Here is a 13,042-nt window from a genome sequence, read left to right as displayed (position 1 = left end):
TAACATCCTTAAGGCTGTGGTTCACAATAAATATTTTAACATCCATGAAACTGAGTATGGAGAAAAGATTTTAGAGATGAAATTCTGCTAGAGTTACAAAACCATCAAACTTTTTAACATCCATCAGACTTTCTATAGAAAATAGAATGGTATGTGTCATAACCATTTTTTTATAAAATCAATTATGACTTATTCTGAAAAATTGGGTGATTTGAATTGATTTGGAATAAATTGGATAGAGTTGCTATCAACCTTTGGGTTAGGTAGGTCGAATATTTAAAAAAATTTTAAAAAAATAAAAAAAAATATATTTTTTAAGACAAAAATGGTCTGCATTTATCAAAGATTTAATTTAAAGGGATTTAGTTTCAGTTACGCGGGGGAAATGATTAACATCCTTACAGCGTCTAAAATTGGTATTGTGTCTCTCACACATTGTAGCAAATGGGGGAAGTATGAAACGAATAGAAAGTTAAGTTATGATCCATTTATTAAAATTTAATTAATTTTCTCTGAATTGAACAATTAGAGAAAATTCTTTAACTTGAAAAGAAATCTCAAGATTAGCAATCATCTCTCGGGAAAACTATCTCGTCTTTTTCTTATCCGTAAAAAAGTATTCACTCATTGATAAATATGCGATTTGAATATAAAAAAATCATTGTTTACAAACAACAAAAATAAATTGATTAACTAAAAAAGTGAATCAAATATAAAAATATAGAATGAAGATTAGGGTTAAGCAACGAAATCGAGAAAATCGGAAAACCGACACGAATCAAGTAAATCGGTTTGGTTCGGTTTGGCATTATACGGTTCAGTTTTTGGGTTGGTTTAAAGTCTCAATTCTTTTGATTCGGTTCGGTTTGGGTTTTTCATAGGGAACCCATTTGTTCCATATTGAATCGAATAGGCAATTTTTTTTAAAAAATTTATAGTTTCAATTGATTTTTTCATTGAAAAACCGATAAACCAAACCGAAAAACACGAACCGTTTAAAAAACCAAACCGAACCGAAAAAACCGGTTTCGGTTTTTTAACCTTTCGGTTTAAATTTTGAAAAATCGTTTATTTCGGTTCGGTTCAATTTTTGTAAAAAACCGAATCGAATCGAACCTAACCGAATACACCCCTAATGAAGATCAACAATTTGCATTAAATGAAATAAATTATTATTTAGAGACATTCATTGTAATGTTCGATTTAAAATGAAATGAATTAATAATTAGCAAAATACAATTGATTTATTGCAAGTTCGTATTTGGTTCGAATATCATATTGGATTACATCACTTCGATCAATTGGTGCTTTCCACGCCCATTCTACAAATATCGTTCTCGAAACTATTCGAATAATATTAACAAATAAATAAAAAACCATGGAAACAAACATGAATGAAAAAAATGTGAAATAAAGCATACACAACAAATAGAACCAATAATATATATGTTTACAAATAACTACATAATATATAAAATATTCATTCATAAATGACTAAAATAAAAATAAGTAAATATTACGACCCAAAATACAAACAAAATAAGCACATAGGATGATTTCAGGGACCAAAATGACATTTAACCAATCTTGAAGATCTAAAATAGCTAAAACAAAAATTTAAATGACTAAAATAGCAAAAACAGAAATTTAAAAGGCTAAATAGTAAAAACAGAAACATTAATTACAAATAAACCAGAGCCCAAATAGCAAACATTAAGAATACAAGTACTAGAAATGAAAATAACCCATAAATAATATTTAGGACTAAAATGCAATAAATCAAAAAAATGAAGGTCGAATCATAATTAAACCAAATGTAAAATAGTGACTAAAATAAAAGATGCACAAATCTTAGAGCCAAATTCGAATATCAGCCAAAATACATAACACACAAAATCAGTGACTAAAATGAAACTATTACAAATACCATAGTCAAAGTCAAACATTAATAGAAATAACATAACATGCAAGATGGTGACTTATATACAAAAATTGAAAAACGATAGCCCAAAACAGAATAATACCATACTTATATTAATGGCAAAAAGAGAATATTACAGAGACATAAGGTCTAAAGTAGATGTTTACCCCTTACGCAAAATTACAGAACCTGTCTCCCTCAAAACGACGCCGTTGCATGCATGGTATATATACATATTCCTTGAGCCAAAAATGACATCCTTGCACATTTGCTTCATTTCCCATCTTCACATGAGAGAGATAGAGAGAGGGACAGAACTCTCTCCAAAGCTTCAATCGAAGCCCAAATTCCGGTAAAGCTCCGTTGTGGTGGCTGCCATTGACCGGTGGCCGTCTTCATACGCCGGCGTCGGAGGGGAGAAAATAATAGGTTACCCAAAGCGTCTCTTCTTTCTTAACAAGGATCTAGGCCCCGTTTGGCCTGAAAATAGCCTAAACGTTACAGATCTAAGAAGAAACCTTTCGATTTCATTGGCTCTGACGACCTTTGGTTCTCATCGGCGTTCGACCGAGGTAAGCACTTCTCCCTCTCCATTTCCTTTCTTTTTGTTCTTTCGTTTCTCTCTTTTTTGGTTTTTGTTTATTTCAAATCTATCCCTTTTTTCTGGGTTTTTTTCGGTTTTTTCTTTGATTTTTCTCTCTCAAACCCCCTGTATTTTTCTTCTCAACCTCCCGAATGAATCCCTCTGATATCTTCTCATTTCTTTTATTTACATGTGATGGTTTGATAATATTGGCCTTCGGTTCCCAAGAGATCAGATGATGTGACTGCCTCCCCAAATCTATATCTTGATTTGCTTGAATTGTTTTATTTGGATTGTGATAGACTGATGATTGCTTGATGTTCAGTCATTGTAGGTGATAGCCGCGGCGTAAGAGACTGATGTAAGGCTCTTATGATGCCTTAACAAATTGATTGTGGATCTAGGAAGGAAACAAAACAACCTGCAAAGTGAATGGCTCAAAACAGAATGGTTAAGGGTGGTAAACGTATGGGTAATTAGGTGGGCTGTTTAATTGAGAGATGGAAGCGGAAGATGGTTGATATGGATATGGTTATGGTTTATGAAACAAAGGGATGGTTGTGAGGATAGTATCTTAAAGAAGACTCAAAGAAGAACCAATGCTATATAGAGCAAAGACCCATACTTTATATTGGTTCTTTAAGGGTGGTATGAAGTACTTTGATCCACTAGTTATAGAGAACTAGGAACCAGAAGTATCAAGGTGAAAGAGAAGGGGTTGACGCCACAAGTATAAATTATACTTGATAAGTAGATAAAAGTCATCAGGACTTAAGAAAGAAATAATCTCACTTTAATTAAACAAAAAGGTCTTATTACAAATGATGAATGCTTTTCTATTTATAGGAAATGGAGAGACATGGCCGAATAATTACAAGGAGATTCGCCCAGCCTTGTGCCTTCCTAAAATGACATAATTTAATTCATAAATAACTTGAATAAATAGGTGTTGGTTCGGTTGAAGTGTAGGGGTATGTCTCATGGCCGAATAGCACTTGAAACCCTTCAAGTCGGCGTCAAATTGGAGGAGTAATGGTGTTTGGCTGAATGGATAGACGGCCATTCATCTTGGCGCCTAAATGGAGTCATATGCAAGGCACATGGGGGCTGATCACATGCAAAACACATGGCTTGACCGAATAAGGAGAGAACTCTTCATCTTGGCGCCTAAATGATCCATATGCAAGGCACATGGGGGCTGGTTATATGCAAGGCACATGGGTGTTCTAGGAAGCCTTGTGGTGCAGCCTTGTGCATGGAATGATGGCTGGTCATGCTCTCTCTCTCTCTCTCTCTCTTGGGCGTGCATGTGTCTCCTTCAAGCTAGCTTGAGTTGTGGAGCTAGCTAGCAAACATGGGTTGTTTGTGAACAAGCTTCCTAGCTAAGTCCTTGTGAGCTCCTCAACATTATGTTCAGCTACATTCAGCTACCTTTGACATCACTTTTGGCAACTCAACTCCAAATAGTCCAACTAGCTAAGTTTAGCTAGCCTTAAGCTCCTCCAGCTGAATCGAGCTTCCCTTAGTGTTCCATGAGCTGCCTTGTACTTTGTAAGCTGTTTGTGAGCTGCATATGACGTCCAAATCATTCACCAAGCTACCTCAACGTGCATCATGCTCCAATGTACCTACATGTGCAAGGAAACAAGGTAAGTCCATGATATTGAGCTAAGACGAGCTAAATACCTTGCTGCCATGTTTGATTATGGTAATGTGAGCTAAGTTTGAAGGCCATGAGCTAATTATATCATCTCATAATATGTGTAAGATTATGCATGTGGCTTAAGAGTTAATATGAATGCATATGAACTAACAAAATGCATTATAAGTATGCTGCCTTGATGTATAAATAATAAACATGCTTAATATGTTTATAAAGCTATCCTAAAATGCTTAACATATTAAAATAACAATGTGCTAGATGTATTCATACTAAGTTATTATTTGACTATTAAAACATTATATAACATAACATAGGAGGGTGTTAAGTTATTAAATGAATCAAAAGCTTCAAGACACTTAGTTAGGAGAACTTCCCTGAATTGTTTGGTCCTTAACCTAGTAATGGGACCTTGCGGCATGACTTCCGGATCTGGGGTAGGTGCGATCACATCATCCCCCTTCTTTTAAGCGATTTGTCCCCAAATCGTGTCCATCCTCAAAGGGTGATAAGTCAGTGATGTTAAATGTGGCACTGACGCCACCAAACTCATTGGGCAATTCGAGTTTATAGGCATTGTCGTTGATCTTTTCTACAATCTGAAATGGGCCATCTCCTCGAGGTAATAGTTTAGACTTCCTTTGGTTTGGAATTCTTTCTTTCCTAAAGTGTACCCAAACCCAATCTCCCACGTCAAAATTTACCTTCTTCCTTCTTTTGTTTGCTTGTTGTTCATATTGTCTTGTTCTCCTTTCAATGTTGTCCTTGACTTGTTGATGGAGTCTTTTAACAAATTCTGCCTTGTTCTTTCCATCTTTGTTTACTATTTGATCACAAGGTAAAGGAAGTAAGTCCAAAGGAGTTAAAGGATTGAAACCATACACTACCTCAAATGGAGAATATTTGGTTGTTGAGTGAATGGTTCGATTGTATGCAAACTCCATGTGTGGTAGGCATTCTTCCCATGTCTTGATGTTTTTCTTGATAATGGATCGTACTAGCGTTGATAAAACTCTATTAACTACTTCAGTTTGACCATCCGTTTGAGGATGACATGTAGTAGAGAATAGTAGTTTTGTGCCGATTTTGCTCCACAGAGTCCTCCAAAAGTGACTTAAGAACTTAACGTCTCTATCTGTCACAATGGTTCGAGGAAGTCCATGTAACCTTACCACTTCTCGGAAGAATAAGTTAGCAATATAAATAGCATCATCGGTCTTGTGACATGGTATAAAGTGAGCCATCTTGGAGAATCGATCAACCACCACAAATATTGAATCCTTTCCACTCTTTGTTTTTGGTAAGCTCAAAACAAAGTCCATTGAGATATCTATCCATGGCATGGTTGGTATTGGCAAGGGCATGTATAATCCATGAGGCATGACTCTTGATTTTGCCTTTTTACATACTAAACACCTCTCACATACCTTTTCAACATACCTCTTCATCTTTGGCTAAAAGAGGTGTTCTTTCAGAATGCCCAGAGTCTTTTCGACTCCAAAGTGTCCCATGAGTCCTTCTTCATGTGCTTCTTTAGTTAACACTTCTCGCATGGAACCTTGTGGAATACATAATCGTCATTCTTTGAAAAGATATCCATCATGCTGATAATATTTGTCATGAGCACCTGTTTCACATAATTTATACCTTTCTCCAAAGTCCAAATCAGTAGCATAATGTTCCTTAATGAATGAAAAACCAAGAAGTTTGGAATCCAAAGTGTTAAGTAAGACATACCTGCGTGAAAGAGTATCTGCCACGACATTATCCTTTCTTCTCTTATAGTGGATGACATAGGGAAAAGACTCCAGAAATTCAACCCAGTTGGCATGTCTCTTGTTGAGTTTATGTTGTCCTTTAATATGCTTTAATGCTACATGGTCAGTGTGTATCACGAATTCTTTCGGCAATAAGTAGTGCTGCCAAGTCTCCAAGGTTTGAATGAGTGCGTACATTTCCTTGTCATATGTTGGATAGTTCAAAGTTTCCCCATTTAGTTTTTCACTAAAATAGGCGATGAGCTTTCCTTATTGACTTAAAATAGCACCAATCCCAATCCCAGAGGCATCACATTCAACTTCAAATGTTTTCTCAAAGTTCGGCAATACTAATAGTAGAGCCTTTGTTAAACAATCCTTGAGTTCGTTGAATGCTTCATCTTGTTCTTTGCCCCAAGAGAAGTTCAAATTCTTCTTAATAGTCCCTTTTAAGGGGGCGACAATAGAACTGAAATTTGGTACAAACCTTTTATAAAAATTGGCTAATCCATGGAAACTCTGAACTTGGCTGACATTGACCGGCTTTGGCCATTCTTGTATTGCCTTAATCTTTTCTGGATCCACTGACAATCCTTGTGAACTTACAATAAAGCCTAAGAAAGTAACTTGATTAGTGCAAAAAGCATACTTCTTGAGATTAGCATATAGGTACTTTTCTCTTAAAGTGCTAAGAATGGAATGTAAATGTTCAACATGATCTTTTAGTGACTTACTGTATATCAAGATATCATCAAAGTAAACAACACAAAACTTACCAATGTAAGGTCGAAGGACATGATTCATTAGACGCCTAAAGGTACTAGGGGCATTAGTTAAGCCAAAAGGCATGACTAACCATTCATACAAACCTTGTTTGGTCTTGAATGCAGTTTTCCACTCGTCACCTTCCTTCATTCTTATTTGATGGTAACCACTTTTCAAATCAATTTTGGAGAAGATGTTGGCTTCGCTAAGTTCATCAAGCATATCATCCAGCCGAGGTATGGGGTGCCTATATTTGATAGTGATTTGATTCACTGCCCTACAATCCACGCACATTCACCAAGTTCCATCTTTCTTTGGTACCAACAAAATGGGTACAACACAAGGACTTAAAATTTCCCGAATGTAACCTTTGTTGAGGAGTTCTTTGACTTGTCTTTGTAATTCCTTTGTTTCCTCGGGATTTCTTCTATATGCTGGTCTATTAGGAATGGTGGCTCCAGGAATGAAATCAATTTGATGTTCAATTCCTCTAATTGGAGGCAATCCCTCGGGAATTTATTCGGGAAACATCCTCAAATTCTTGTAAAAAATTAGAAATAGAAGAAGGCAAGCCTTCAGGAGGGTTAGTAAGAAGAAAACTTTCCTTATACATAAGTATAAGTAGAGCCTTCTTAGTTGATAAATGTTTCCGGATATCTCCTCTGCTGGCATAGATATTCATCTTCGGAGTATGAATTTCTTTGGCCTTCTTTTCTTTCTCCCATTATTCTATGCGTGACTTGAGGGTCACTTGACATACATGAACTTGGCTTGGAAGCATTGGTGCTAATATGATTTTTCTCCCTTGATGCTCGAAAGAGTACTTGTTAGAGAATCCGTCATGGGTAGCCTTCTTATCATATTGCCAAGGACGCCCAAGTATAAGGTGGCTTGCACTCATTGGCACCACGTCACAAAGGACTTCGTATTAGTATCTTCCAATTGAGAAAGGTACAACAACTTGTTTGGTTACCTTGGCTTCACCCACATCATTGAGCCACTGAAGTTTGTATGGATGAGGATGCTTGGAAGTCTTGAGACCCAATTTTTCCACCATGTGAGTACTTGTTACGTTTGTACAACTTCCTCCATCAATGATCACCACGCAAATTTTATCTTCCACGTGAAATTTGGTATGGAAAATGTTCTCTCTTTGTTCATCCTCGACTTTGAATGTTCAAAGTTCTTTTGACTACAAAGATGTTAGATGAAAGAGACATGTTAGCAAATAAGGAAAAATTGAAATGTGTGTAGGACCTTACCAGAATATACTCTCACAAAGCCTCACGAGTCACTCCAAGAAAACTTGATGTCACTCAATTCGCTCGTGTTTACACTCTAGGACTTTAATGGCTTTTACTTGTCCTCTTCTGATCTCACACACTTTCCAGCATTTTTCCTCTCGATTCTCCTGTCTAAAGTTCTAGAGAACTTTAATCAAGACTATATCAAGTAAATTTTACTTGTTTGGCGTCGGCTGCAAAAAGGTTAGTAGGAAGGGAAAAATAAATATAATGAAAGGGTGGCTTAGAAATAGAAAGAAGAGAAACAAAAGGGTTACTTACACAAGTTACTTCACAACCTTCTATCACCACAATCAATTTAAACGGCTTAATTAACTTGCTTGGTGATGAGAATTGTTAATGAGTGCTTCAACTTTCTTTTCTTTTCTTTGCTTTTCTTCTTTTTGAATGCTGAATTTCTTTCTTTCTTTTGGAGTGCTTCAATTTCTTTTCTGATTTTCTTTTTCTTTGACTTTGCACTTCACTTGCACTTTTTTTTTTTTTCTTTTTGTTGTTGTTGCACGTTGCTTCTTCCACCAAAGCTCTGATTACCGCTTGATGTAAGGCTCTTCTGATGCCTTAACAAATTGATTGTGGATCTAGGAAGGAAGCAAAACAACCTGCAAAGTGAATGGCTTAAAACAGAATGGTTAAGGGTGGTAAACGTATGAGTAATTAGGTGGGCTGTTTAATTGAGAGATGGAAGCGGAAGATGGTTGATATGGCTATGGTTATGGTTTATGAAACAAAGGGATGGTTGTGAGGATAGTATCTTAAAGAAGACTCAAAGACCTAGACTTTATATTGCTTCTTTAAGGGATGGTATGAAGTACTTTGACCCACAGGTTATAGAGAACTAGGAACCAGAAGTATCAAGGTGAAAGAGAAGGGGTTGATGCCACAAGTATAAATTATACTTGATAAGTCGATAAAAGTCACCAGGAATTAAGGAAAAAATAATCTCACTTTAATTAAACAAAAAGGTCTTATTACAAATGATGAATGCTTTCCTATTTATAGGAAATGGAGAGACATGCCGAATAATTACAAGGAGATTCGCCCAGCCTTGTGCCTTCCTAAAATGACATAATTTAATTCATAAATAACTTGAATAAATAGGTGCTGGTTCGATTGAAGTGTAGGGGTATGTCTCATGGCCGAATAGCACTTGAAACCCTTCAAGTTGGCGCCAAATTGGAGGAGTAATGGTGTTTGGCCGAATGGTTAGATGGTCATTCATCTTGGCGCCTAAATGGAGTCATATGCAAGGCACATGGGGGCTGATCACATGCAAAACACATGGCTTGGCCGAATAGGGAGAGAACTCTTCATCTTGGCGCCTAAACCATCCATATGCAAGGCACATGGGGGCTGGTCATATGCAAGGCACATGGGTGTTCTAGGAAGCCTTGTGGTGCAGCCTTGTGCATGGAATGATGGCTGGTCATGCTCTCTCTCTCTTGGGCGTGCATGTGTCTCCTTCAAGCTAGCTTGAGTTGTGGAGCTAGCTAGAAAACATGGGTTGTTTGTGAACAAGCTTCCTAGCTAAGTTCTTGTGAGCTCCTCAACATTATGTTCAGCTACATTCAGCTACCTTTGACATCACTTTTGGCAACTCAGCTCCAAATAGTCCAACTAGCTAAGTTTAGCTAGCCTTAAGCTCCTCCAGCTGAATCGAGCTTCCCTTAGTGTTCCATGAGCTGCCTTGTACTTTGTAAGCTGTTTGTGAGCTGCATATGACGTCCAAATCATTCACCAAGCTACCTCAACGTGCATCATGCTCCAATGTACCTACATGTGCAAGGAAACAAGGTAAGTCCATGATATTGAGCTAAGACGAGCTAAATATCTTGCTGCCATGTTTGATTATGGTAATGTGAGCTAAGTTTGAAAACCATGAGCTAATTATATCATCTCATAATATGTGTAAGATTATGCATGAGGCTTAAGAGTTAATATGAATGCATATGAACTAACGAAATGCATTATAAGTATGCTGCCTTGATGTATAAATAATAATCATGCTTAATATGTTTATAAAGCTATCCTAACATGCTTAACATATTAAAATAACAATGTGTCAGATCTATTCATACTAACTTATTCTTTGACTATTAAAACATTATATAATATAACATAGCAGGGTGTTAAGTTATTAAATGAATCAAAAGCTTCAAGACACTTAGTTAGGAGAACTTCCCTGAATTGTTTGGTCTTTGACCTAGTAATGGGATCTTGCGGCATGACTTCCGGATCTGGGGTAGGTGCGATCACATTAGAGATGGTCAGTGCTGGCAGCGACAGAAGCATCTACCTAGGGTTATGATGAAACCCTAGGTAGAATTAGGTCGGGTTAGCTTGGCGGTTCGGGTCGGATCTTGGGTTGTTGAGTGGTTTCAGGTCTGCTTTGCCTGTATCGGTCATGGAGCTCCAATCGGGTCGGGTCTCAGTTTTACATTGGGCTGCTTGGTTATGTCTGATGGGTTGGATGTTGAGTGTTGGGTTAGCCTCTTGGTGGGCTTGTAATTGGGTTGGTATTTAGGCTTGCAAAAAATAATATAATTAGAATAAATAATAATAATAATAATAATACAATAATATTTTTTTAGTAGACCCAGACAAAAACGGATGTTTACAGCTGCCCATCTTTGCACATTCTTATATTAATATGAATATGACAAAGACGAAAAAGACAATCAGTTTTTGTTCGGTTTTTTTTTTGTTTAAAATTTGATGTGTTTGTTGGTGGGGATGACATAGCTCATACGTGATGAATAGTTATGGTCGTCTAAGGGTGACACAACTCCTATGTGATGAACATATATGGTCGAGGGATAACAATGTTCCTACATGATAACGACATATTGGCCATCTTTAGGGAGGGTGATAACACAATTTTTATGCGATGAGAATGACTGGTTACTTAGGGGTGACACGACTCCTACGTGATGAGGAGGTCTAGTTGGGGGATGAGACGGTTCCTACGTGATGAGTATGGCATGTCATCTTTAGGGATGATAACACGGTTCATATATGATGAGGACGGTTGGTTATCTAGGGGTGACACGGCTCCTAAGTGATGAGGAGGTCTGGTCGGGGGATGACATTGTTCCTACGTGATGAAGACGTCTTGGCCATCTTTAGGGAGGGTGATAACACGGTTCCTACACGATGAGGACGACTGGTTATCTAGGGTGACTCAGATCTTACGTGATGAGGAGGTCTAGTCGGGGGATGACACAGTTCCTACGTGATGAGGATTGTAGGCTATCTTTAGGGATGATAACATGGTTTCTACGTGATGAGGATGACTGGTTATCTAGGGGTGACACGGCTCTTACGTGATGAGGAGGTCTGGTCGGGGGATGACATGGTTCCTACGCGATGATGACGACTGGTCATTTTTAGGGATGATGGTTTCAAGAGAAATTGACTCACAAATGATACTTCAAGAGAAATTGTCTCAAGAGAGAAAAAATTCGTTTTAAGGGAAACGATCTCAAAGATGGGTGTTTCAAGAGAAACTGTCTCAAGATAGACAAATTTGTTTCAAGGGAAACAAACTCAAAAGATTTTTTTCCAAGAAAAACTATCTCAAGAGAGACAAAACTTTGTTTTTATAGAAACAGACTCAAAGACTTTTGTTCAAGAGAAACAAACTCAATAATTTTTGTTCGAAGAAATTGTCTCAAGGGAGACAAAACTTTTTTTGAGTAAAAACAATCTCAAGTGAGATCAACTTTGTTTAAAGTGAAACAAACTCGAAATTTGTATCTCAAAGGAAAAATGTCTCAAGCGAGAAGAAAATTGTTTTGAGAGAAATTGTCTCAAGCGAGAAAATTTTGTTTTCAGAGAAAACTGTCTCAAACGAGACAAAATTTGTTTTTAAGAAAATTGTCTCTAACGAGACGACACTTTGTTTTGAGAGAAACAATCTCAGCGATGACAGACAGTCTGTTTGTTCTTGCAGGTGGAGGAAAGACCTTCAGAAGATCTAATCGTTCACATCAGGATGTTGAATCCCCAAAGATGCCCTAACATTCGATGTTGAATCTCCAAAAATGCCCTATCATTCATCATTTATTGCTTCAGCACTGATTCTAAGCATAAGCTTTGTGTCTGAGAGCCATATGTCAACTACTAAGATCCACTCCATAGAGATTGTCTTGTTTGAAAAACCTTTTTCTTCTTCTTCTTTTATTTTCAAAAGTCTAGAAATATCAATTAAAAGAGTTTTGAAAAATGTTTAATAAAAAGTTTGAAAATATTACCCCTTTCGAGGTTTCACAATTGACAACTCATAAAACAATAGTTAATTAGATATCAAAGAATTAATTACACTGTTAATCCTTCAATAAATTATAGCTATTTGTCAAGTGCAAAATCAATGTTATCTTTTAGAAATGGTTAAGTAAGGAAAGGATAAAATGTCTCAAGTTATTGTGTTTGGTCAAAGGTTTGTCATTATTATATTTTAGCCTCATTTTCAGGTTTTCAACTCGAATCTTCTTTTGATTTCAAGACATTATTCAGAATTTACGTCTTGAACCCTTTATTGTTTTTTCTCTATCATACATTGAAGATTTTAGAAAACCTTTTGTAAATAAAAGATTAATCCTGATGGGCTGGATGAAATCTGAAGATAGTCTCTTCTATTGAGAATATATATATGATTAGAAGAGACTTTTAAGGCACATAATGTGGGCCATGGTTCACGGTTATGAAAGAAAGGGATAAATAGGCCCAAATAAGTGTTTAAGGGTGATTGAACCGAGGATCAATTCATTCTAATGCCTTTAATCTTATTTTGCTCAATTTGAATCTGCTCGCATGTCCTTTATTCTCCTGATGCTCCATGATCTTCTGGTGAACTAATTTTAGAATGATTGTGCATTATCAATATTTAAAGCTTAATGCGTCATTTAACTCGAGGGACTCTTGGTTTAATCTTGACCCAAAGATCAGCTGAATAGGCTCCCATCGTACTGATTTTAGCTTCTTGCTTCTATTTTCAATGTGGTTAGGACCACTTCATCAAATCCTCCGCGGATTAACTCCATGTTTTTATGAATA

This window comes from Hibiscus syriacus, unplaced genomic scaffold, assembly GCF_006381635.1.
Source record: "Hibiscus syriacus cultivar Baekdansim isolate YM2019G1 unplaced genomic scaffold, ASM638163v2 tig00110511_pilon, whole genome shotgun sequence".
Classification (NCBI taxonomy): domain Eukaryota; kingdom Viridiplantae; phylum Streptophyta; class Magnoliopsida; order Malvales; family Malvaceae; genus Hibiscus; species Hibiscus syriacus.
Note: the sequence above shows the minus strand (reverse complement) of the source record.